Below are 23,005 nucleotides of genomic sequence, written 5' to 3'. Positions count from 1 at the left end.
CTTTAAACTAATATTCTATTCACCTGGACATATTTAATTATAAGTTCTACCCTTCTGATTCAATAGAGCATGGTGACAGATCATGTGGACCTGGAGTCAGGGGCCCCTGGGTGCGTGACTCAGTTCCAACACATTTATCTACATGATATTTAAGAAATCTGTTCATTGACTTGGGATCGATTCCTCTTTTTCTTCATCTTTAAAATGGGAATAATAATTGCATTTGGTTGAATCAAAAACTTAGCCATTTTTGTAGATTAAAATCTACATAAATTTCTTGTAAAGATTAAGGAGCTAATACATGTAAAGTGCCTGGCACACTGCTAATACCTGTTAAAATTTAACAAAGCAATTATATTTTTATTATTATCATGTTCCATCATTTGTTCTTTTGATCTCCAGTTATGGAGTAGAAATAAAATGTGGACCACTTAATAACACTCTGGAATATAAGATACTAGAGGACAGCAGTTTTTATATTGGTTCACTGCTGCATTCAACCCTAGAAAAATGCCTGGTACACAGCACAGACTCAGTAAACATTTGCTACATGAATGGATAAATTAATAACATGAAGATGACTACAACAAGATAGAATTTACCACCTGTCTTAAAATCTAGAGCTATTTTACCCCATTTCTTTTTAGAAAAATGTGCTCTTTGTTGAAATAGTAACTTTTCTAATTAGACCAGGTGGACGGGTGCATTTTCAAGATGCTCAGGTACACCTAGTTCTGAAAGGCTTAATCTCCAGAGATTTCAGGTCATCCCAGAAATATCAGTGGCAACCCAACTGAAGAAACAGCTGAAGTTATAGGAGGGGTCTGCTCTGAGTAACAGGAACCAGCTTGGATGTCCACCATTCTTAAAAACTCATGATAGTTATACCTGTTCAGAGGTAAGAATGACACATTTACCTTTGACATTTACCTTCTCAATTTGTCTTCTGCCTCAGTTTCTTTCCCTTGCAACAAACAAGGAAACTATAGAGAAGTTCTAAAGTAGCGATATTACTTTTCATTTTCTTTCTTTTTATTTTATTTCATTTTTGTTTTGTAGAGATAAGCTCAGGATGGTCTTAAACTCATGTACTCAAGCAATCTCTCCACTTTGGCTTCCAATGTGCTGGGATTACAGACATAAGCCATCACACCCAGCAGATTTTCCTTGGTAATTTATAGCAAAAGGTCTTGGGCCTGATCCTTAAAACCTATGTAGTGGCATCGACTGAAGGCCATAAGAAATATTAAGGAAATGGCCTTTGGCATGAAATGTTATTGGTGTTTTGAGTCTACGACTGAAGAGACATTGATAATTTGAAGAAACAAAATTAGCATACTGATCATGACTTTTTATTTACCAGCCACAGGATCTTTTTAAAAAGAGTATGGACATAATACTGATGCAGGAGTTTTTCTCGACCCTTTCGTTGGAATTGCAACAGAGGTGCCCTGTTTATTTGGCCTGCTGCACTCAACCTTTTGCGGGAGGGAGCGTATGAGCGAGCGAGTGTTCCAGACAGCCGCTTTGGGTGCTGGCAGGAGCAGGCTCCAGGCAGGCCCCGTGGCAATGCCAGGGTGGGGGTGCCTGGGACCCCTGAAGCCCCAGAGGGCATGTTACAATGCTTTCTTAGCTCCGCCGTCCATGGATAGCAGTGTGTTATCAGCTCAGTAGATTCCTTGACTCATTGTGTGGAGCAGCTGCCCTCCACCAGTGAACACACAGGGCCAGTACGACAACCTTTTTTGGGTATCCACACTCGGTGGATCCCAAGCTCCTGTCTGGCATCCAAGAAGAATTAGGTTGCACGGACACTTGAAGGATGGTGGAGGTGGAGAATTTTATGTAGCGATGGAAGTGGCTCTCAGCAGAGAGGGATGCTGGAGAGGGGACAGGAAAGGAAGATAATCTTCCCTGAAGTCTCGTTGTCTCTGGCTGTCTCTTCTCCGAAGTCCAGCCATCCCCCTGAAGTCAAGTCAGCTCTCTCCAGTCAAGCCGCTTCTCTCCTCTACTGACTGAGTCTGGGGTCTTTATAGGCACAAGATGGGGATCCTGCCAGGCCACAGGTAGTTTTGGAAAAGGCAACATTTTATGGTTAGAAAGACATTATTCAGAAAGAACCAATTGAGAGTGAGTGAGCGAACAGGGATAGAAATTCTCACTTTTGAGCCGCGGGTTTCGGGATTTTTGACCTGAAGGTGGGATTTTGCCAGGGGCCCACCCCTGTCTGCCTAGAATTTCTCTGCCTCATGCCTCTATCAATACAATTCTTATTAAAATGTATAAGTGGTACAGATAGGCAAAAGTGTAAAGGACAAGCAAGCCAGCCAGCTCTGAGCCACACTGCCTGGGTCTCAGTCCTGGGTCCATCACTTACTAGCTATGAGACACTAGGAGAGCTGCTTACCCTCTCTGTGCATAACTTTCCAGAGTATTAAATGAGATGCTACCCAGGAAGCACCTTGCACAATGCCTGGAATGGTGAACACTTAATAAATGTCATCTTTACTGATCCTATGATGTTTAATAAAGATAACATCTGCTTTGGAAGAGATGCTTTTAGAAAGACAGGATCATCAAAACGCTTTCTTCTTTTTCTTTTGTTCCCATTTACATCATTTCCCTTAAAATAGTGTCAGTTCTGAGGTATTTAAATTTTTATTCAGCTAAAAAAAAGTTCGACATTGCAGATATGGCATGGTTGGTCATACTCATTGTTTAAAAATAAAAGATCAACAACAACAACAACAGAAAAAACCTTTTTGATGATGTTCACTGGAAATCTTGACACTTCGATTCATCTTTTGACCATCTTCCTGTTTCAGTAAGATTCTCATGAGACTCTCGGAAGAATATAGTCGAACACACTCGAGAGTGAACTGTGCACCCACTTGTGTTGTAAGGATGTTGTTTATATTTTAGATCCTGTTTTCTTCCTGGATGAAGTGCCGCTGTTACCAGGTGCTTCTCCCACTGTTATCGTCTCCTCCTCAGGACTCAGCCTGCTGGAGGCAGCTTCCTGCAGGCTCTTTGTGAAACTGGCCACTAAAGAATAGGAGAGAGCCTGTCAAAGGTTATCTCCCACCTGGGTTGCAGTTTCCATGAATATCAAGGTTCATCACAATCTGCTGCAGCAATTTATATGATGTGTCACAGGGCACATAGAAGAGACAGAGTTCTTGCTGAAGGAGAGCTCAGAAGGGGGAAGAAAGATAATGGGGGTGGGCAAATGAGATGCTCAAGGGAATTCCTTCAGTCAGATGCTGTAGACATCAGTTAAAATACAATGCCTAACCCTTCTGGAGAAAACAATGAATGCATGACACACTGTACAATGAATTCTAAATTGCTTTGCACATATCTGATGGTCATGTTGCTCCCAAGAACAACTTTCGTTCAACTATCCAAATAGAATGAACACCTACTTCCAAGAAAAAATGTTGTTACCTTCTTAGATAATTAACCTCTAAAATTGAGGCAAAATGGACCAATTTTACTCCAAGAATCAAGAGGCAATTCATGAGGTAATCAGAAAGCAAGGATGCTTAATTATGCATCTACACCTCCTGATTCAGCTATGCCATGCCGTAGAGCCAAAAGGAAGATTGATCTCTGCCCAAGTCTACTTCCCAGACTGGGAAGATTAGCAGGAGGGCAGAGGCTCACAGGGGTAGAGAAACTGACAGTATGGAAGCCCCACTGCAGCCCTGTTAGATATTTCAATATCTGCCAAGAAGTAAGTACCATGCCTGTAGAATCCACTTACTTAAGGAAATGAATTACTAGGGTTGCATCCTCTGAGTTAGCAGTTATTGACGGTAACAGCAAAGACTTGACTTAGGAATGGGGAAAATATCACTCGTTATACTTCCTCTGAGCCAATCTCAGCTATTTCCTCTTTAGTACTCATGGCTTCCTTCCAGGCACAGACAGCCTCAAGTAACATTCCTATAATTCCCAAACCAGCCCGTCCTACCCCAAACCAGTTCACTGATTTCAAGGACAAATCCTAAATGGTAATCATAACATCAAAACGCAAAGCATCATCAGGAATTTTCCCCTTGTTGACAAATTAGAGGGAAAAATGGAGCTGAAGAGGGTGATGTTGAATAAGAGTGCATCATTATCATTTCTTAGAAGTACTATTGTGATAAGTTTTCATAGATGTCAGAAAATAGAGATTTGGGAAATACATAGAACTGCTTTTATTCTGAATTAGTTGTTCTGGAGTCAGGTAAAAATCTTTCCTGAATCCCTAAGACAATCACTTTCCACCAATTGGATAACACTAAGAAGGTTTTAGACCACAAGGCAATTTGAAACACTTCCCACTAAGCTAGAACTAGAATATGTCTAGGGAAAGCCATGTTTCTGATAAAGAGATTTTAGTCTCAAAAGCAAGTGAGAAAACATTGATTTAATTTTTAAAAATCAAGTGAGCCTCACTACTCTGAAAATATTAATCAAAAAAGAAAAAAAAAGAATCATGGTTTCTGCTCACACTGGCTATAATACTGAAGCTATACTCCAACATATGCCTAATACATTGTCTAATCCGTGTTTAACATTCCGTATTTAGTGTTTTAGTCATTTGAGTTAGGACCTGCATTCAAAAAAATATTTATTGAATGCCTAACATTTCCATGCACTATGTTAGGCAACGGCTATGCAGAGATGTTTGAAACACAGCATTTGACCCCTAGTATTTCAAATTACTACCTAATGAATCATTGTTAAAAGTAAAAATTTTCCTAGAACGTTTTGAGCATCAAAATAAACAATAGTTATAGATTATAGACCACAAAATAAAATTAAAAACCTATGAGATGAAAGAAAGAGAGAGAGAGAAAAAATTGAGGGAGGGAGGGAGGGAGGGAGGAAGGAAGGAAGGAAGGAAGGAAGGAAGGAAATGGAAGGAAGGAAGTGAAGGAAGGAAGAAAGAGAAGAAAGGAAAGAAAGAAGAAAGCAAGCAAGCAAGAAAGAGAGAAAGAGAAAAAGGAAGGAAGGAAGGAAAGATGTGAGGGAGGGAGAAAGAGAAGAAAGGAAAGAAAGAAAGAAGAAAGCAAGAAAGCAAGGAAGAAAGAAAGAGAAACAAAGAAAAAGAAAGGAAGGAAAGAAGGAAATAAAAGAAAAAGAAGGGAGAGAGGAAGAACCTTGCTAAGACTAGATTTCAAACTAGTAAATATGGAAGAATAAAGGAATTTCACTATATTGGCCAGGCTGGTCTCCAACTCCTGTCCTCGTGATCCACCCACTCGACCTCCCAAAATGCTGGGATTATAGGCATGAGCCACCAAAGAGAATTTTAAAATTCCTTTATTCAGCAGGGCACAGTGGCTCACGCCTGTAATCCCAGCACTTTGGGAGGCCGAGGTGGGTGGATCACGAGGTCAGGGGTTCGAGACCAGCCTGGCCAATATAGTGAGACCCTGTCTCTACTAAAAATACAAAAAGTTAGCCAGGCGTGGTAGCAGGTGCCTGTAATCCCAGCTACTGGGGAAGTTGAGGCAGGAGAATTGCTTGAACCTGGAAGGCGGAGGTTGCAGTGAGCCAAGATCGCACCACTGCACTCCAGCCTGGATGACACAGCGAGACTTTGTCTCAAAAAAAGAAAAATCACTTTGGGCAACCACCATAATAGTAATTGTTGTAGAGATGAACTATTAGTGGATGCTAAAACTACAGGTGGAAGTTTGATTTAAAAAACAGATACTTACATAAACTCAAAGCATTTTCCCACAAGACACGTATTTAGTACAAAGGGAAAAAACAGTAATTTTACAGTGGAGAAACCCTATGATCTTAACCAAAGGGATCAAAATTACCACCAATAATGAGAAAAATAGACATCATGTGCCCCCCATTAGATTTCACTAAGAAAGACAAAACCTCACGTCTAAATATTGCCAAAAATGCATAATGTAAATCAAATCATGAGAAAAATTCAGACAAACCTAAACTGAAATGTGATCTACAAAATAAGTGTCCTGTATTTATCAAAAGTATCAAGGTCATGAACAATAAAGAAACACGAAATAATTGTTTTACAATGAAAGAGAAAAAAAAGACATAACAATCGAATATAATATGTGATCATGGACAGGATACCAAATGATAATTTTTTTTTTTTTTTTTGCAGTAAAAGACATTATGGACAAATGATAAAATTCGATAAGATCTGTCAACTAGATGAAGGCTCACAAGTGTTTTCTCTAGGAGATCAGATGGTAAATGTTTTCAGAGACTGCAGGCCATGTAGTCTCTATCACAACTATTTAACAATACCATTGTAGGCAGAAAGCAGCCAAGGATGGTCCATAAACAAATGGGCATGGCTGTGTTCCAATAAAACTTTACTTACAAATATAAATGGGAAGCCACATTTGCCAACTGCTGGACTAAATTAATACTAGATCAATATTAATTTCCTAATTTGCTTATTGTACTGCGGTTATGTGAAAGAACATTTATTTTTAGGAATCATGTACTGAAGCATTTCGGGATAAAAGACATCATATTTGCAACTTACTCCCAAAAATTTCAGAGAAAGAAAAAGAAGACAAATAATAAACAGGTAAATAAAATAAAAGAAGACAAGAAATAAATAAATTTGAATATTCGGGGAACCTGGTGAAGGATATATGGAAACTCTTAGTACTATTTTTGCAAATTATCTTTAAGTCTGAGATAATTTCAAAAACAAAGAGCTAAAAGCAAAGCATGGTGGTACGTGACTCCTCTAGTCCCAGCTACTCAGGAGGCTGAGGTAGGAGGAGCCTACGAGTTCAAGACCAGCCTGGGCAGCATAGGGAGACCCTATTTCTAAAAAACATATCAATTTAAAGTTGAGAAAATGAATTATGGGAGGAAGCCCAAGTGGAATAATGCCATGTAGATAGAGAAAATGACTTGAGAGGTAGGAGTGTAGGAGTGTAATGGAGAGTCAGCAGCAAGACATAAAAATTATAGTTAACAGAGATAATGGGGATAGAATTTCCTCTAGGGCTGCCTTTTAAAGACCAACTTAAATAAAACTGATTCCCATTTTCTTACAGGCCATAACTTTCAATGATGCCCCAAAAGCACAGTTCACATAAATGTTCCTCCTACTATGCATTGTGTGCAAAATGCATAACTCTAAAGGGAAATTGCTTCTACATTTTCTCCTCCTCGACTCCCACATTGTTGGGGTTGTCTGGGCTTTTCAAATGCCACAGAAATATTTTGCAGAGCACAAAGAGCTGTCAAACACTGCAACCAAAGTTTGTCCAGACATGCATAAGTGACTGGGATGTGAATTATGAGATTATGGAAATAAAATCTTTACCTCTCAGACAGTTTCCAAGGCAATGCCTTAGAACTGATATGGACAAGAGGCAGGAGGGTGGGGGTCCTGAGCAAAGGCCCTACCCTCAAGCCTAGATACCTGAGGCCCTAAATGGGAACAGGCATTCCAATTTTTGCACCCAAAAGTTGCCTTTTAGCCCGCCACACACCCCTATCCTGTACCCATATAAACCACAAATCCCCAGCTCTAGGAGGAGAGAAGGAGACAAAGAGAAGAGTAGTAGAGACGGGAAGAAGAGAAGGAATGTTGGGAGGAGTTCGGCTGGGGACGGTTGGAGAATCAGCCACTGGACAGCCAACTCCAGGGAAAGACCATCTTCCCACTCCATCCCCTTCCCAGCTCCCCATCCACCCCCTAAGAATGACCTCCACCACTCAATAAAACCCCAGCATTCGCCATCCTTCAAATCCGTCTGTGACCCAATTTTTCTGGGACACTGGACAAGAGCCCAGAATACAGAAAGCTGTCACTCTGGCCCTCTGTCCTTGCAAAAAGGCAGAGGGTCCACTGAGCTGGTTAACACTTAAGCTTTACATAGACAACAAGGTTAAAAGAGCTCACTATAACACACACCTGCTTGAGCTTCTGCACCCGTCTGTCTGCATGCTCCCCCTCCCATAAGGAGTTTGAGCAGTGGCAGCTACCCAACAGAGGAGCCACACCCTTGTCGCATGTCCCACGAGGTGGGTCAGGGAACTCTCCCGTTTCAGAACTATGATAAAAATTTGGACAGTCATCCTGATATTATACAAATTTGAAAATTTAACCTTTCCCCGGTAAGAGGGAACCCAAAATATGGGGAGCTCTATACCGCAAAGGTTCAATTGTTGCTCATGCTCAGTCCAATGCAGACTTTTTTCCAGGAAAATTCTCTCCAGGACTTCTCCATCTTATGTTGCCACCATTTCCCCATCTCAGCTCCCAAGGCCGCTGCAGCACAGGAGGAGAGAACCCAAAAGTCATGGAGGGATTTGGGGGGCAGAAATGAAAGGGGCAGACATCACTTCTGCTCACAACCCATTTGCCAAAACAGGTCCACAGCTCGAACTTAATTGCAAGCAAGGCAGAGAAAGGAAGGCAAGGAAGCACTGATATTTTGTGAGCACTAAATATCTCTGCCACCAAATCTCTTCTGGTTTTTGTTTAGTAAAAACCCATAAACTTTTATCAAGATTGTCATTTAATAGAGAATGGAATTGGATACATACCAAGACTCCCCCATACACATGTATTGTGTTTAATAGGACAGACTGACCTACATGTGACCAATAGGATCTTAAACTACTGTAACAATCCATCCTTTCCCCTACCCCGAACTTCAAATCATGAAATAGAAACCAATTAAAAAGTATTTCCTTGGCATTTGGTCTCAGATGATCCTTAGCCACAGGACTAAGTTTGGGGCATTCAGGTCTCTGTTCTAAACCTAAGGTAAACCCTATAAATGTCACAATGCATTTTGGCATTAAATCTCCAGCCTTTGAGAAGGTTCATGTGACATTTTCTTTGTGACAGAAATGATTGCAAGAGTTGATTTTGTTGGTTGGCTTTTTGTTTCAATTGCAACAGAGTCTGAAAAACTACCCAGCAACAAGTAAACGGAATACCGCTGTCCCCATAATACTACTACAAGAGAAAAACATCTCAGGGAGAAAGAAGTTAGTACATTTCTGACATTCCAAGGTGTGAAAGGAAGCAATCTGACGTCTGAAAGCCGGAAAAAAAACAGTTCCTTGGGCCATGCTGTTCATACACACCAAGGTCACCTAGAAAGTTATCAGAACTCAAAAATAAATAAAATTAAAAGTCTATTTTAAATGATCTCCCGTATCCAAAAGCTGCAAACAAGCACGTGAAGATTTCAACGTTTTATCTGTCTCGTTTGAAAGTCCTCATCAATACTGTATTATGCTGAGGGGTTACTGAACTCAGGTAAACACTAGAATTACAGAATGATTTCCCAACAAACACACTGCTCACTATATATAATGAAGACCATAAGAGAAAAATCCTGGGGATGTTGTTAACTGAAAGGTGCAAAAATGAGGAAATGTCATTGCTCAAAAATAATTAGATTAACTGAAAAAACAACTCTTAATAGAACTAATATCATACTAAAGCAAAGGGAGTAAAGCAAGCTTTGTCTTGAAAGTCAAATGGTCTCCTCTTATATATGTTCATTTCTAGGGGAAAGGGTGATTTTAAGCTGCCAAATCAGTATAAATAAAAGTCCCACTTACGGCCTGACGCAGTGACTCATTCCTGTAATCCCAGCACTTTGGGAGGCCAAGGCAGGCAAATCTCGAGGTCAGGAGTTCAAGACCAGCCTGGCCAACATGGTGAAACCCCGTCTATACTAAAAATACAAAAATTAGCCCAGTGTGGTCGCACGTGCCTGTAATCCCAGCGACTCTGGAGGCTGAGGCATGAGAATTGCTTGAACCTGGGAGGCAGAGGTTGCAGTGAGCCGAGATTGCTCCACTGCACTCCAGCCTGGGCAACGAAGCAAAATTGTCTTAAAAAAAAAAAAAAAGTCCCACTTACATTAAAATCTGAAGAGTTCCAGTGCAGGTACTCATGTGCCCACGTGCTCACGTGTGCACACACACACACACACAAACTGTATATGAACTAGAATATATTTTTAATATATATTTAGTGTGGCAGATGGGAAAGATTGTTGTATGAAACAACCAAAGAGGAGAGATACCAGAAAAAAGTAGAAAAAAACTCAGAAACACTAATAGCATGAAATGATGTTCTAGCATATCTTCTCTGTACCTTGTTTTTGTCATTTGTTATTTCTGTAATCTGAGAAAAATCATACTTTTTTTCTCCAAGCCCCTGGTTGATCTTCTGCAACATGGGAATGGTAGCATGGATTCTGGAGGATACATGGAAGGATGAAATAACAAAATGTGTGTATATGACTGGAGTTGACCAAGCACTTTCTCACTTTTCTTCCCTCAAAGATATCACTAATATGATTGTGACTCTGAAAAATTTCTAACCACTTGCATGTGTGTTAAACAATAGATTGAAACTGAGTAACAATTAAGTAATATTCAAATAATTAAATGAAGAGTCATTGGCTGGCAAAGATATAAAGAAAGTGTAAGAAAAACAAGATGCTAGGAAGGTTGTATTGTGTTTAATAGGACAAACTGACCTACATGTGACCAATAGGATCTTAAACCACTGTAACAATCCATCCTTTCCCCTACCCCCAACTTCAAGTCATGAAATAGAAACCAATTGAAAAGTATTTCCTTGGCATTTGGTCTCAAATGATCCTCAGAAAATCTACAAATGTGGACATCTATAGGCTCACGATTTTGAAAAGTTATTTGACTCAAAATTTTGGCTCTTGCTTTCCTCATATATAAAGTGATAGGCCAGGCGCGGTGGTTCACGCCTGTAATCCCGGCACTTTGGGAGGCCGAGGCGGGCGGACCACGAGGTCAGGAGTTTGAGACCAGCCTGGCCAACAGGGTGAAATCCCATCTCTACTAAAAATACAAAAATTAGCCGGGTTTGGCAGCGGGTGCCTGTAATCCCAGCTACTCAGGAGGCTGAGGCAGGAGAATTGCTTGAACCCGGGAGGTGGAGGTTGCAGTGAGCCGAGATCGTGCCACTGCACTCCAGCCTGGACAACAGAGCAAGACTCCATCTCAGAAAACAAAACAAAACAAAACAAAATAAAATAAGTGATAATGATTATTGTAAAAATAAGGCATTATAGAGAGCCCCTAGCACAGTGCCTAGCAGAAGAATTGCCCTTGACTTCATCCTTTCCCTCACTTCATACATTCAGTTCACGAGTAATTCCTGCAACCTGTAACTTCAACATGTACCACACCACCCATTTCTTCTCATCTTTACTCTTGTCACTTTAGTCTCTCCTCTTTTCAACTTATTATTCACGTAGCGTATTACTCAGGATTCTCCAGAGAAACAGAGCAAACAGCATGTGTGTGAGAGAAAGAGATTTATTTTGAGAAATTGGCTCATGTGATTGTGGAGGCTGGCAAGGTGAAAACCTGTAGGGTAAGGTAGCAACCTTGAAATCCAGAGAAGGCTGATGTTTCAGCTCAAGTCCAAAGAGTCTGCAGGAAGAATTTTTTCTTCCAGAGGAGACACCAACCTTTTGTCTCCTCAGACTTTCAAGTGATTGGATGAGGCTCACCTGCATTTCCAAGAGTAATCTTCGTTTCTCAAAGTGTTTTTTTTTAAAGAATAACTTCTATTTTAGATTCAGGAGGTACATGAGCAGGTTTGTTACCTGGGTATACTGTGTGATGCTGAGATTTGAGATATGAATGATCTCATCACCCAGGTAGTGAGCACAGTAACCAACAGTTTTTCCACCCTTGCTCCTCTCCTTTCCTCTCCACTCTAGTAGTTTCCAGGGTCTATTGTTGCCATCTTTGTGTCCATGACTACCCAGTGTTTAGCTCTTTCTTACAAGTGAGAACATGCAGTGTTTGGTTTTCTGTTCCTGCATTAATTTACTTAGGATAATGGCCTCCAGCTCCATCCATGTTGCTGCAAACAACATGATTTTGTTCTTTTCTACGACTGCATAGTATTACATGATATATACCACATTTTTTATATCTACCACATTATCATTTTCCAGTCCACCACAGATGGGCACCTAGGTTGAGTCCATGCCTTTGCTATTGTGAATAGTGCTGTGATTAACATACCAGTGCATGTGTCTTTTTGGTAGAACAATGTATTTTCTTTTGGATATAGAGCCAGGAATGGGATGGCTGGGTCAAATGGTAATTCTGTTTTAAGCTCTTTGAGAAATTTTCAAACAGCTTTCCACAGTGGCTGAGCTCATTTACATTCCCACCAACAGTGTATAAGCATTCTCTCTTCTTCACAGCCTCAGCAGCATCTGTTGTTTTTTGGTGTTTTTAATAATAGCGATTCTGACTGGTGTGAGATGGCATTTCATTGTGGTTTTGATTTGCATTTTTCTAATGATTAGTGATGTTGAGCATTTTTTCATAGGTTTGTTAGCCGCTTATATGTCTTCTTTGGAGAAGTGTCTGTCCATGTCCTCAAAGTGTATTGATTTACACAGAATCTCATCTAAAAAATATCTTCACAGCAACATCTAGACTAGTACTTGACTGAGCACCTGGCTACCATGGTGTAGCCAAGTTGACACATAAAATTAACCATCATACGTACAACCACCAAACTCATTCTTTCGCCTGGGCCTTAGTAACCGCTCTCCCCTCTGTTTGGAAAACTCTTCCTTACATGCTTCATCACTCAGATCCCAGCACAAATGTCACCTCTACAGAGAGACCTTCCCTGCCTAACCTATGTATTGCATTTTTGCTGCCACCTTCCTCACCACAACATGATCTCTTACATCTCCTGATTTTATTTTATTTATATGCTTATTACTACCTACAGTCATCTCATTTCCGCATTCTCTCATTTGTTATGTTTCTCCCATTGGCTACAGGATAATTAGCTCTGTGTGTGCAAGGATCTTATCTGCTTCCCATTCTATCTTCAGTATACAGAATCCTGTCTAATACATAGTAGGCATTCACCAAGTATTTGATGAACGAATCAATCAACCAATCAATCCTAAGTACTAAAATACTCTTCGATTATTATTTTTATTAATAATTAATTTATATAGTTTATTATTACTGTTATTATTATTTGTATTCTGGTCTCTAAAAATCATACCCATCACACCCGGTGTGGTGGCTCACACCTGTAATCCTAGCACTTTGGGAGGCCAAGGCGGGCGGATCACCTGAGGTCAGGAGTTCAAGACCAGCCTGGCCAACATGACGAAACCCCATCTCTACTAAAAATATAAAATTAGCCGGCGTGGTGGTGCATGCCTGTAATCCCAGCTGCTCGGGAGGCTGAGGCAAGAGAATCACTTGAACCCGGGAGGTGGAGGTTGCAGTGAGCCAAGATCAGGCCATTGCACTCCAGCCTGAGCAATAAGAGCGAAACTCCATCTCAAAAAAAAAAAAAAAAATCATACCCATCCCATATCTGGATTATCTTTAATGACAGATGCTGAATTTATCCTTAATCCCACTTATCTGATGATTTCAAATAAAGTTTGTAAAATTTAAATTTTATTATATGAGAAGCAGGAGATAGATTATTAAGAGAATTGAAACAAGAGTTATAAAGCTTAATATTTCATATATCAGCTCGTCTGATTATGGATATAAAGAATAGAGCCCTAAAATAGACTGTGCCTACACACACAAAATGACTTTAAAATGATTCAATAATTCTGTATAATTCAGGCTGAAATAACCAAGATTTGAGATATTTGGGTGAGTAAAGTAATGGTGAGCTCCTATTTCTTGGATTAGCTTGTTGGCTGGTTGTATTTCCTCCATTGCTTTGTACATGCAGACCTAACTGAGGAGTGTTTCAAAATTTACACCTGGCAGAGAAAAGGAGCTTCCCTGAAAATTTACTTTCTTTGTAAAGAGATGAAAGTTATGACTTCATTATTTCTGGAGAGAATGAAAACATGTAGGTAGATGTTGGATGGTGAAACCAAGTAAACCTCTTACCGAGGCATCTTTTCATATTTCATTCTATCTATACAATATACAACTAAAGTTTTTGACTTGCTGATGAATATGGTGGTTGTAGCAGAAACAGATCTTTTTTTAATGATTGAGCCTAGATTTTGCTAGCATAAAGGCATATGTAGAAGTAATAAAGCCCCAAGGAGGTCTCTTCCACAAGGAAGAAGCCCTTCTTTCCCAAGAATCTCCTGGATGCCTCAGCTTCATCTTTTCTCTCTGTCTAACCTGAGACCTTCACATGAACATCTACGTTCAATCTTTTTAGTTTTTCATCTTTGAGTTGCATTTTCCCATGAGTCAAATTATTCTTTCAAAAATGTATAACTTGATGAAAATACAGGAACAGAAATTACCTACTTTCTTTTTCCAAAAGAAAAACAAAAAACAAAAAAAAACCAAGATGCTAAAGCAGGAAAGAGATGGGCACTCCCTTGATACCCATAGGACATCCTGAGAACCACTTCCCTGTGGAGCATTTATTAGTATTAACTGAAAGCAAGACAGTAAAAGAGACCTTCTTTAGAAGAACTAAATCTGTATCCAGTTCATTTTGAAGATAAGAGGGAGAAAGGAAACTAACACCCTGCCCCTCCTTTGTGGCAAGTCTAGTCCTGAGCTCTTGACCTCTAAGCCCACTTGTCATTGAACAACATTGTGAAATAGGGATTATGATCCCGATTTACAGACCTGGGCAACTGATTTGACCTCTTTGAGTCTCAGCCAATGTGAGACAGAAAGGAGGATTAAGTTGGTCTGTCCAGCTCCAAAGCCTGCCTAGAAGCAAGCCTCATATCCAGTGACAGAAAAGGCCATCCAATGCAAAAAGCAGAAACCATAAAGGAAAAGATGAATAGGCCTAGCCACTTAAAAACAAAGGAAAAAATTGTATGGCAACAAAAAGACAAGTAACAAACTGGGAAGATATTTGCATATGTAAGAGAAAAATAATTAATACCCAATAGGAAAGTGATTCTTATAAATCAATTAGTAAAAGATAACCTCACAGGAAAAAAACAATGGGAAAGGATTAAACAATTCATTAGAGACAGATGTTAAATAGCTCAGAAATATATACAAAGATATTCAAGTTACCCAATAACAAAGAGGACAGCCAAAGTAGCAAAGATTAAGAAGACAGGCCAACAAAACCCTCTGTTGGCAAGAGTTTGAGAAAATGGAAATTTACACACATCTCTGTAGAAACTGTAAATTGGTACTGTCTTCCTGGAGAAATGGGTGACTATAGTTGGTAATAATGTACTGTGTACTGGAAAAACTGCTAAGAATGTAGATGTTAAATGTTTTCACAACAAAAAAAATAAGTATATTGTGGTAATGGAGATGTTAACTAGCTTCATTTAACCACTTCACGACAGAGGCATATATCAAAACATCATGTCGCATACCATAAATACATATAATTTTCATTCATCACCTATAACTTAATTTTAAAAATTTAACTGTGTATGCCTTGAGTCAGTAATTACACATTTAGAATTTAATCTGAATGATAATGATAGAAAAGTTCACTCATAAATGTATGAGGAAAGTAGGGGCACTAATATTGATAATACCTCTCCAAAAATGCTTATCAATAGGCAACTGGTTGAATTATAATAGCCCAAAAATGAATTCCACTATTGAAAAAGATACTGCATGCTCATATATTTTTCTCTTTTATTTTTATATATTTCTATTTCATTTGAGATATATACATATATTCATTTCAGAAAAAACAAACTATAATTTTTGAGATCTGTAACATACCTAGCACTTTACAAAATTTGCAAAGCAATTTCTCATATTTTATTTCATAGTAAAAACTAAGTTTTCTGTCCAATGATGTTATAGTGTGATATGATTTCATGCTAAAAGCAATAATTTCTCGTTTTGCCTGTGAATTTCTTTTAATTATTTCAAATATTTAAAAGTAGGGAGGCTGCCCAGGTGTTTGGGTTCAGCAACTATGATCAAAAGGAGAGGGAAAATGTGGTTTTCTTTCATTGCATTTCCCTTGAGCATCTTCAAGACCCTTTGAAAGAACAGCTGCCTATCCCAGGCAACCTCTCTGCTTAGTCTACATGGAAGAGATGAAATTCACTCCTAAAGTGTGGGTGTTTTCAGGACCCAGTGAACTGGAACTTTCAGCATCTTCTGCAAGCCCCGTTGGGCCGGCCTTTCATGTGAGCAGGAAGGAAATGACTGACAACTTTCTCGTCTTTATGGAGGGCGGACTTTATTTCCAGCTCTCAGGTCAAAAGGCAGCGGAAAGAAAACAAAATCACTAAGAGATAAAGGCTAAAAATAACGTCCTGTGGGGTGAATCAACCCAGTTTGGGACCCTGAAGACAGCAACAAGGCAAGGATGTGCGTAGGGCTACATCTGCGTCATCCTTCACAGGTGGTCGTGACCAGAATCAAAATGCCTGGGCAAGAGAGGAAGAAGTTCTGCAAACAGGTGTGCTGGAGGGAAGGCGTGGGGATGGGAGAGGAAGAAGCCACTGAGTCGATCCTGGGCTTGAAGCCCACACACTTTCCCAGCAGTTCACCTCCGGGAGAGCCCAAGGGCTGGACATGGGCTCGGAAGGAGCTAAAATTTGATTTGGGGTTTTGTGGTTTGGGTGATGCACTTTCAGTTTAAAATATAAATAGATGTGTTTGTGCAGTTGGGCTTTCTTTCTCTTTGCTTTTAATTGTCACTTTAGAAGAAATAAGTCTATGATTCACAGGCTAATGCCAAAAAAGAAAAAAAAAGGAGTTGTCATTGGGTGATTTCCTAGTTTATAGGAAGCAATGGGGTAATGGGTTTAAAAGTCACCCGAAAGACATCCGCTATGGACTTTGATGATGAGTATAAGAATGATTCATTTCATTTATATAGCACTTTAATTGTGTTTTTAGTGACATTCTAATTTGGACATACAACTATCCTAGGAGACATAAGGTGATTATTATTCATCATATTTTACAAGTTAGAAAACAGAGGTCAGATAAGTTAAAGATTGCATGTTCCCTTATAGACTGAGCTATAATAAACACACACACACACACACCACACGCATGCGTGCGCACACACACACACATACACACCAGGCAGAATCATTATTATTTCCCTAACTGTACCACTGGGCAAACCTCCAAGGGGAAAACTGGTATTAAATGCTGCTAAGGAGAATAGTGCAAAAAATAAATAAAAAATACTGAGTAGAAAAGTATGAGAAGGATTCTAGCCTACATGGATTTAAAAACAAACTAGATCCCAACGGGATTTGAGCAGTGCTACCTTACAAGGTCTTTCCAACTGGCTGCTAAATGCTTCCACCAGAATATGCCACTAGTCCTAGGCACCACATCTATATGCACTAAACAAGACTGATCATCTTTCTTTACCCTCCTCCTTCCTTCCATTTCTATGTTAATGATGTCACTGTCTTCCCAGGCTCCCAGACTCCAGTGAGTTTTCCAATGTATCCACCTTCCCTGCCTTCTACATTCAATCAGTCCTCTTGCTTCAACCACTGAAATGACTCTCATATGTTTTCTGTCTTATATCCTAATACAATCTAGGATTCCTCCCACCTAGACAAATGCAATAATTTATTCTCTTTTCTCACTGCCTCCACATCTAATACAGCAGCTCCAATTCATCTCATGATCTATTCCAGCCAATCTTTCCTTAAATGTGACCTGATTATAACACTGTGCTGCTCAACATCCTTCACTTGCCATAGAATAAAGTCTAAAGTTGTTGGCCGTGACATTTGAGATCATTCATACAATAGTCTCCAAATGTACATTTACAAAGATCCCCAATTTAAACAACACTGTAAGACCGCTTTCCCCAAATATTTCCTCTTACCTCAATATCTACCTGCTCAAGATCACTTTACCCTAAATATGCCCTCTTACCTCAATATCTGCCTACTGAAATTCCTACATCTCCCTTCTTTGTCTCCAGAAATATTCACATCCTTCAAGGTCTAGTTCAGATGTCCTCGACTTGATGGAGCCCTTTCCAATGATCTGAGCCATTAGACACCCCATTCTTTCCTTCTGCTCCCACTAGACTTAGAATCTCCCTTGCACCGTCTATCACATTTGGCCTCTTAATAAAATTGTTTTGTTTCCTAATACATTGCAACCTCTTTCAAGGGAGATCATATTCTATACTTTACATCCTGGAAAGTGCTTGACGTAACCCTTTGCCCATAGAAGATACTTTATATATATATATCAGTTGTAATAAATTAGAAGGACTAACCAAAGCTGGTAGCATAACTTCCAAGTTATTAAAGCATGCAATAATAACACCAAGCTACTTGCAATTCCCCAGACACTTATAATGAAAGCAATAGCTATTATTTACTGAACACTTACTATATGCTGAGGATATCCTACGCATCTTCTAGCCCATAGCAACCCTGTGAAATTTGTCATGTTCACATTTTACATATGAGAAAACAGAAGATTAATAACCCCTACAAAGGTACACAGATTGGAGACAAAGGACAGAGAATCAACGTTATCTAATTCCAGAATGTGCTCCTCACCACCATGGTATCGCCACAACTAAAGTAATGGATGTGTTTTCACAGGTATCCTGGACAGTTTCCCTAAAGAGGTAATACTTTTTCACCAAGGCATACACATCCTCTTGCCCAACCTACTCTGGAGAACAGCTGGATAAAGTCATGATGGGTATAAACCATGGCTGAACACCAAGCTGTGAGCTAAAAGAAAGAACAGAATCTAGAGCCCAAGAGTAGAAAAGGGGTCACCAAAGCAAGACCAAGACAGGAGCAGACCCAGTAGCTGATAGGAATTGAATCCAACAGACAGTGAAGCTGGAAACCTGACTTGGAACAGACAGGAGCAGGCATATGGACAAGTGCAAGGTCTGAAGAGGTCAGCAGTAGACAGGAACAAAACAAAAAGCTGACCTGCCAGGGGTCCAGAACACAGTCATGAAGAATGGGCAAGGAGTCAAATTCAAGCAACCCCAAGGCTACAGCTCCAGATGTGCTGATGTTTCTGGGAAGGCAGGACACAATCTCAAACATTATCTGACTTGGGACTTTTAGGTACAGTTAAATGGAAAGTCCTGCCCAGAGAAAAGAATGGTGTCTGGGGGGAAGGTAATTCAGAAACTTCCGATAATTTATTTTTATATCCCCAAAAGGCCATGGCAGAATTGAAAGTGCACAGTAAACACTCCATAAACATTTGTCGATTACCTAATAGAGACGGAAGTTTGTTTATATGTTTTCCTCTTGTAAACACAAAGTAAATCATACCCAGTCAAGTGCCCCTTGCTTAAACTAGCACAACAAATCAAAAGTACCCTAACGAGGCCAATTCTTTTGCAGGGTGCAGAGTTGAGTCCTGCGGGAGAAGACTGCTCTATTCCCTAAGCCTGAGTAACTGGAAATGCCATACATCGCTGCCAGGGAATAAACAAAGATTCCCTGCCTACTTAAGAGCAGTACAAGCATTCTCCAAGATACTATGATTTCAAGCAGCATTTGGGAAGCTAGCTTGAGTCAAAACCAGACTCTTCCAGAAAGACCCATTCCATAACAACTCTTCAAAAACTCATCTTTCCCAGATAAGAAAATTCACTATACATCATCATCAAATTTCCCAAAAAATCCAAGTTATCTCTGTTATAGAGGTCAAAATTCAAGGCCAATCATTCACTCCAAACAGAACTTTTTCAGATGTTTGAAATTCCCACATGAGTTAGACCAGACAAGATAAACTCTGCCCTTAGAGATTGCAGGAGAGGGGGGTTTATCTTCAGCAATTTTCCCTTGTAATCTTTGCTCTCAGATATCCTGAACTGAACTCATTATTCTATTTCAAATAGTATCCGTAACCAAAGTCAACAGAGAAAAGATTATTTTTATTGTTTATGAAATACTTAATATTTATTGTATGATATTGAAGGCTTAAACAAAATATCCTTCTTCATGGGTTACTCTATAATAATAATACCACCTGTAATAGCTTCCATTCAGTCCTAAATAAATTCTCCCTTCCTGCTAAACAGGAATATAAAACATTAAAACCCATGAACAAAATTAACATTTTTAACTCGGTCATTTTAACTAGCCAGTTCTCTATTTATCATGGATGTTGTGACCTAATCATTATTTCCCCTAATAGGTTTTGTTCCTTTAATGATTTTAATAGGCAAATCAGCCCCTTTTATGGGAGCTGGGATGATACACACATTCCATAACCAGTATCAGCCCTGTCTCAGTCACAAAACAAAAAGGCAACACAGTCATTTAAATCATAAACTAATACTCACACTTAGGCAAGGAAGAATATGTCCTAAGCTTTACCATAAGCTAATGGCCAAACTGTTAAGTCTACATAGATGTTTCTGTGAATCTACTGAAAAGTAATGAAAGTGTGAATATAGGAGAGGGTTCTCACTGAAGTCTAAAACATAGGTTAAAAATTATTTTTCCTTTACCCTTACAGAAAGGAGAGGAAAATCAGAAAATATTAACATAACCTAACTGTCCTATGGAATAAATGCAAGTGTCCCCTGATGGAAACATAGTTCTTTCACTACTGTAGTTAACATGTTTTCCTCTAAGGCTAAGTAGAAGCAACAACATGGGTCTTACACACTTACCCATCAAAGGCAGAGCCAAAAACTGTGTTCGACCATCCAAACTCTGCTGGCCAGCCAACCTCAGATATTCATGGAATATTACTTCTCCTTCGCCTGACTGGGCAGAAAATAACTGACATTAAACACCTGGAACCCACAACATCGTTCTTATCAGGCAGGCAGCATCAGAAAAATCTAACTATCTATTTACAGGACAATGACCGCATATGTAGAGTACATCCTACTATAAAATGCAACCTGCAGTTTAAAATTAAAAGTGGTTCTGAGCATACTTATACAGAAAGAGTTTCAAGAGATACTTGACATGTTACAAGCACGTTTATGTTTGGATGTGCAGTGGGATACCATTTACAGAAAGCCAAAATCACAAAAGAGCATAGCTCATCTAGAAGGATAAGCCAATCCAGCAAGAGTGCCAGGACTGAGGGTCGGCCATCAACAAGGGCTTTGGGTTTACTTGTATATTTTCACAATGAGAAGTACTGATGCATCTTTTATGTAAATGCCTTCTGCTCTTCTCCCCTTCCTCCAGCAAGGGCTTCTGGCCAGTCATGATCACCACGTTTAGTTGCAAGAAGGGCAGCCGCTCACGCAGTAAGCACCCATGATGGGCTATGTGGCGTACTATGTAGGATATATCACCTGTGTCCATCTTCTTGGGAGATTTGTCCTAGCAGCACTTAGCTCTGGCTTCTTGAAAGCTACTCTATTTTTCTTTTTCTTTTTTTTCTTTTTTTTTTTTTTTTTGAGACGGAGTCTCGCTCTGTCACCCAGGTTGGAGTGCAGTGGTGTGATCTCGGCTCACTGCAAGTTCCGCCTCCTGGGTTCACACCATTCTCCTGCCTCAACCTCTCGAGTAGCTGGGACTACAGGCACCTGCCACCACGCTGGGCTAATTATTATTATTTTTTTTTTTTTGTATTTTTAGTAGATACGGAGTTTCACCGTGTTATCCAGGATGGTCTCAATCTCCTGACCTTGTGATCCACCTGCCTTGGCCTCCCAAAGTGCTGGGATTACAGGCGGAAGCCACACGCCCAGCCCTTGAAAGCTACTCTTAAATTTCTTATTGAAATGACTCAAAGTTTTATCTGTTTGACCCATTGCCTTTCAACTTCTTAGAGAACGCTCCTTTTCAATCAAACAAGGTAGTTTGTTGCTCACAGTACTATTTTCCTGCTCAAAGACCTTCTGGGGCCCCTCTGCTCCCTGAAGCTTCCTCTGGTGGTCCTCTTTCCAGTATCTTTTTTCCTGAATTAATAAATCTTTTAGTAGGTTTCCAAAGCACTTTAGTGAGTACTGCAGCTCATAAACTAGGATTAAAAACAACAACAACAAAATCTATGCCTTTTTTATTTCCTCCAGTTTGCTAGGCTTCCCCACAGCAGAATGACAGCATCAATAATTTACAATGATTCTCCAAGTAAACTAATCATGCAAACCACACTAATAAAACATTGTAAGCCTAGAACTGTGCTAATGACAACACAGTGGTTACAAAATTAATGAGCTCCCTGAACTCTTTATCCAAAAATATCCCACAGCACTTTATGGTTTTAAGATATCAAGAAGCATTTTCCCTCTGCACAAGCAATTTGCTAGCTTCCCCGAGAAAGCACAAATGGCCAGGATAGGAAGTGTATGCTTAAAACTGGAAAATTACAAATATGTGAACCAGCTCTTGAAATTCCCCTTTGCACTGGATTAGAGCCAAGGTAACGAGTCTTACGCTTCCAGCCATGCATGAAAGATGTTTGGGGCTTTTTCTAATCCAAGACCCAGAGCACTTTTTCATGTTGACTTCCAGGGGACAAGACACTAAGTGAAAGCATATCTTGCCACATGATTGACTTTTCTATTTTTTCTATTTATTTAAATGTGTCATCACAGCTAACCACATCTTTCATTTTATCCCATCCTATTAAGAAATAGGATAAGAGATTTGAGCCCATCATTGGTTTGTTTTTTTTTAAGTAAGGATTTAAACGATAGATCTGAAACAGAAGGAATCGTCAGAAGGCTTGAAATTGAGCAGTATTCAAACACGGGTAAAGAGCATGAAATACCACCAAATCTGACCACCCACCCTACATTCACTTATCAATATGAAAACACTGTCCACAGTAAAGGGCTTTGAAAATGTAAGATATTATTTTAAAGGCTATTATAAAATGTGCAACAAGGACTTTGAGCTAAGCATATCGTATAGCACTAAATGTAGTGTTGGTAGGTGCTTGCGAGTTTTAAAAATCATTACTCATTGTTATTAAGATGAATAATTAGTGTAGCAGCTGTTGGTGAGCCAAACACTAATCTTTGATACAGACTTACCAGGAAGAAATGCCCATTTTCTCAGCCTCTTACCTCTCCCTTCCCCTTGGACCCCAAAGCCACACAGGATGGGCAAAGTAG

This window comes from Papio anubis, chromosome 17 (assembly GCF_008728515.1).
Source record: "Papio anubis isolate 15944 chromosome 17, Panubis1.0, whole genome shotgun sequence".
NCBI classification, from domain to species: domain Eukaryota; kingdom Metazoa; phylum Chordata; class Mammalia; order Primates; family Cercopithecidae; genus Papio; species Papio anubis.
The sequence above is the reverse complement of the archived record's forward strand: the minus strand, read 5'-3'. Positions refer to the sequence as shown.